The sequence below is a fragment of the Sturnira hondurensis genome, unplaced genomic scaffold (assembly GCF_014824575.4).
Source record: "Sturnira hondurensis isolate 20B ecotype Veracruz unplaced genomic scaffold, ASM1482457v3 Scaffold0007401, whole genome shotgun sequence".
NCBI lineage: Eukaryota > Metazoa > Chordata > Mammalia > Chiroptera > Phyllostomidae > Sturnira > Sturnira hondurensis.
This window is the reverse complement of record NW_028080032.1, coordinates 1,150,656-1,155,368: the sequence shown is the minus strand read 5'-3', so window position 1 is coordinate 1,155,368 and position 4,713 is coordinate 1,150,656. Positions and strand designations below refer to the sequence as shown.

Sequence of the window (4,713 nt, the reverse complement as noted above, 5' to 3'; positions counted from 1 at the left end):
CTCCAAGTGCTTTGTTGAATAAGAGTGGAAAATGCAAACATCCATGTCTTGTTGCCAATCTTAAGGAAAACACTTTTAGTTTTTGCCCATTAAATATGATGATGTTGGCTGTGGGTATGTCATATATGACCTTTATTGCTTTATGGTGTGTTCTCTCTATTCCCAGTTTGCTGGTAGATTTTTATCGTAAATGGGTGCTTGATTTTATCATATGCTTTTCCTGCATCTATTGACATGATCACGTGGTTTTTATCCTTCATTTTGTTTATGTAGTATATCACATTATTGACTTGTGGATATTATACCTACCTTGCATCTCTAGAATAAATCCCCTTTGATCACAGTGTATGATGATTTTAATGTATTGCTGGGCCCATTTGCTAATATTTTATTGAGGATTTGAGCACCTGTGTTTACCAGAGATATTGTTCTATTTTTTCTTTGTAGTGTCTTTATCTGTTTTTTAAATTTTGTTTTTATTTTTTTATTTTTAGAGGTGAAAGTGTCAAAAATTTAATTAACATTCAGGGTTAAAAGCTTTATACTGGGTACACCAAGATATAAGAGTGCTGCTCCTTAAATAAGTCATCCTTTAGAGTTTGGTCCTTGGTTTAGAAGTTGTGGAGCTCTGGTATTTTTATGTGAAGTGCTTTAAGATATCATGATCTTGGTCCAGGGATGGTGATATTGCGCCATTTTCTTCTTCCTCAGAAAAGTGGTTCTTGTTTATCCTCTGAGCAGTCAGGGCAACCTGATGGTTCTTGTGCAATTGCAAAGCCCTGATTCTATCAAGTCTCCCCCATTCCCTTTTCAGATGGCACAGGGATTCCTTCTTGGTAAGCTTCTCTTTTGCCTGAAGAATAAAAAGATGATGTCAAGGATAATGATGACAAACTTGGTGTCTGGGATGGCGTGCAGGTTCACCAGCAGCTCCGAGACTCCAGAGTGAATAAGCTGGATCAACTAGTCCATTGTGCTCTCAGGGGCAAAGTTAGCCACTGTGCAGGCAGCCTCTTTTTTCAGCAGAGCCACGAGAGCAGGTAGGATGTTGCAAGCAATGAGGGGCTAAAGGTGCTGGGGGGACCCAGTGGCCACATTGCTCAGGGACCAGGCTGCCACCTTCTGGACAGAGGACTTGGGCTGCAGCAGGAGTTGGGCTAGCATGCCCAGGATGCCCAAGTCAGTGGTCACCTGGGTCTGGTGATCTGTTGCTGTGACAGTGTCGCCCACAGTGTGGAGAGAGGGGGTGAAGATGTTGAGTTCATAGCTGGCAATGAGCTCAGCTAGCATGGGCAGCACCAGCACATCAACCACTTGACCAATGTGCTTATTGCAGACATCAGTGAGGTAGGACAGGGCACAGCAGGTGTCAGAGAGCACCCCAGCCTCTTGGTGCTGCAGGAGGTGGGAAAGGATGGGCAATATTCGCTTCACTGCCTTTTTGCAGGGGTATGGATTCTTGCTTCTGCACAGGTTGGCCAGGGTCCATGTGATGTTCTGCAGAAATGTGATAGATGCATTCATTGGTATGGTTGAAGAGACCACAACCAGCAGGTGTGGGATAGCATTGCTTGAGATAACAAAGTCTCTGAATTATGGGCCATCACCTGCTATATTACCAAGGGCCAACACTGCCTGTTCACACACAGTCACATGGGGGGAAGACAGGAGCTCAATCAAGGGTTGATGCCCCCTTCCATGACAGCTGGAGTCAGCTCTGAAGGCTCTGAAGTGATGTTGGTCAGAGCCCAGGCTACCTCAAACTGCAAGCAGGTGTGATGTGAGGATCTCAGTAACTCCATCAGCCTGGGAATGAACCCTGCTTCAACCATCAGCTTCAGAGGAGGGTTCCTTTCCTCAGACATTATTCTCCTGGTGGCCTGGGTGGCCTGGAAATATAGTTCTGGATCTGAGTCATTCACACCATTGATAATTTTTTGCAGGATGAGGCTGACCTGGTTGGTTCCTTCTTCAGAAGCTGGGTCAGTGGAGAAACCGGTGATGTTTCTTCTCTTGAAGGCCTGCTCATGTTTTTTTGGTCTTCTGGAGCTGCAGGCTGACTGCTATTTGCTGCTGCCACTGCATACATGCATCTTTGCTTTGGTACTTAAATTTTCTCAGCTTCTCTTCTGGAGCTTCTGAAGTCTGCATATTGACTGGAAGAAGTAAACCACCTGGCAAGGAGCTACAACCTTTATCTAGTTTTGAAATTAGGATAATGCAGGCCCCATAAAATGAGCTTGGGAATCTTTCCTCCTTTTGAAATTTTTGTAACAATTTAAGAACAATAGGTGTTAATTCTTTGAATGTTTGGTAAAAATTATCTATGGAGTTATAGGGTCCATCCTTTGGACTATTGTTTGTTGGAATTTTTTGATGACTGCTTTAGTTTCATTAGTTGTAATCTGTCTATTCAGATTTTTGATTCTTCCTAATTAAGTTTTACAAGACTGTATATTTCTAGAAATTTATCCATTTCTTTTAGGTTGCCAATTTTTGGCATATAGTAGTTTGTAATATTTTCTTACAATATTTTACTTTACTATTTATTTTATTTTATTTAACTTTTTTTGCTATAATGGTTACCCCTAATTTCCCTCCTTTGTCTCTTTGTACCCAGCCCCCTTACTTCCTTAGGCAATACCCACACCATTGTCCATGCCCATGGTCCCGCATATATGTTCTTTGGCTACTCTGTTCCCTATGCTGTACTTTACATCCCCATGACTATTCTGTAACTATCAATTTGTACTTCTTAATCCCTTCATCTTTTCCACCCATCCTTCTGACACCTCTCCCATATGGCAACTGTAAAAACATTCTCTGTATCTATGATTCTGCTTCTGTTCTGCTTGTTTCTTTGTTTTGTTTCTAATAGATTCAATTGTTGGAAGATATGTATTTATTGTCATTTTATTATTCATATTTTTAATTTTTCTCTTAAAGAAGACCACTTAATATTTCATATAGTAATGGTTTGGTGATAATGAATTCCTTTAGCCTTTTCTTTTGTCTGGGAAGCTCTTAATCTTTCCTTTGATTCTAAATGAAAGCTTTGCTGGGCAGAGTGATCTTGGTTATAGGTCCTTGCTTTTCATGACTTTGGATATTTCTTGTCAATCCCTTATAGTCTGTAAAGTTTCTTTCAAGAAATCAGGTGACAGTCTTATAGAAATTCTCCTGTAGGTAACTAACTGCTTTGTTCTTGCTGCTTTTAAGATTTTCTATTTGTATTTAACCTTTGGCATTTTAATAATGATATGTCTTGGAGTGGGCCTTTCTGGGTCCATCTTGTTTGGGACTTCCTGTGCTTCCTGGATTAGAGGAACAATGGCCTCTGCCAACACTTCTGTTTGGGAGAAAGCTTCCTCCAGATCTTGCCCTGATGCCAGACAATCCAGCTCCTCTCCATATGTCTCTGATGCCTTTCAATCTACTACTCCCACACTGGAGCTCAGGAGGAGTGAGTCTGAATAAATTTGTGCATGGGCCTTTAAAAAGGAACTGCCTGAGTTCCAAAAATTTCTATCACCCACAGCCTTGATCTCTGCTGGTTTTTACAGCCAGAATTCATGAAGACTTATCTTCCTGGCACTGGGAACCTAGGCTTGGTGTGGGGATGGTATCACAGACTCCTGAGATATCTCTTCCAATTTTTATCTACCACATGTGGATGTGGGACCAGCTAATTCTTTATCTCCATCTCTCCCATCACTCTCAAATGGTTTCTCCTTTAATTCTGTAGTTTAGGACTTCCATTCAGCTTGGTTTCTGATGGTTCTGAATGATGATTGTTCTATAGTTTAGTTGTAACTTTGATGTGTTTGTGGGGGGAGGTGAGCCATGTTTACCCTTGCCACCATCTTGACTGGAAGTTCTCACAATCCTTTTCATTTCTATGGAGTCAATTGTCACTTTTCCTATTTCATTTTTTGATTTTATTTATTTGGGTCACTTTTTTTTCTTGACGATTCAGCATTAAGGTATGTCACTGTTGTTTATATTTTCAAAAAATCAGCTGTTGGTTTCATTAATCTTCTGCAAAGTTAGGTTGTTATTTGAGTTTTTGTTTATTTATTGAGTTAGGAAATTCATAATGCTATGAATTTCCCTCTTAACACTGCTTTTGCTATGTCCTATAGACTTGTTTTGTGTCCCAACATGTGGTCTATCCTAGAAACTGTTCCGTGTGCCCTTGAAAGAAAGAATGTATATTCTCTTGCTTTGGGGTAAAATACTCTTGAAGATACCAATTAAGTCCATATGATGTAGTGTGTCATTTTATTTTTAAATTCTCATCTTAAGATATTTTTAACTATTGATTTTATACAGAGAGGAAGGAAAATGGAGAGAGAGAGGGAGAGATAAACATGGATAAATTCCCCCCTGGACACATTAGCGGACTGTTAGGCTCAGTAGGCTTGCTGACTGAGGATCTGGGGATCGACGCTTCCACCTTTTGGTGTACAAGACAATGCTCCAGTCAACTGAATCACCCAGACAGGGCTGGCCTAGTGAGTCATTTAAGGCCGCTATTTTCTTGTTGATTTTCTGTCTGGAAGATCTATCCATTGATGTAGATGGGGTGTTAAAATCCCCTACTATGACTGTGTTACTGTCAATTTCTCTTTATGTCTATCAACATTGGCTTTATAGATTTAGTTGCTTCTATGTTGGAAACATAAATGTTAAGCAGAGTAATATCCTTTTGTT

General features: G+C 40.4%; 1 pseudogene; it reads right to left on the bottom strand.

Moving 5' to 3' along the window:
* Window positions 1–592: 592 nt before the first annotated feature.
* LOC118990926 (importin subunit alpha-8-like) lies at window positions 593–2,151 on the bottom strand (annotated as a pseudogene).
* Window positions 2,152–4,713: the final 2,562 nt, after the last annotated feature.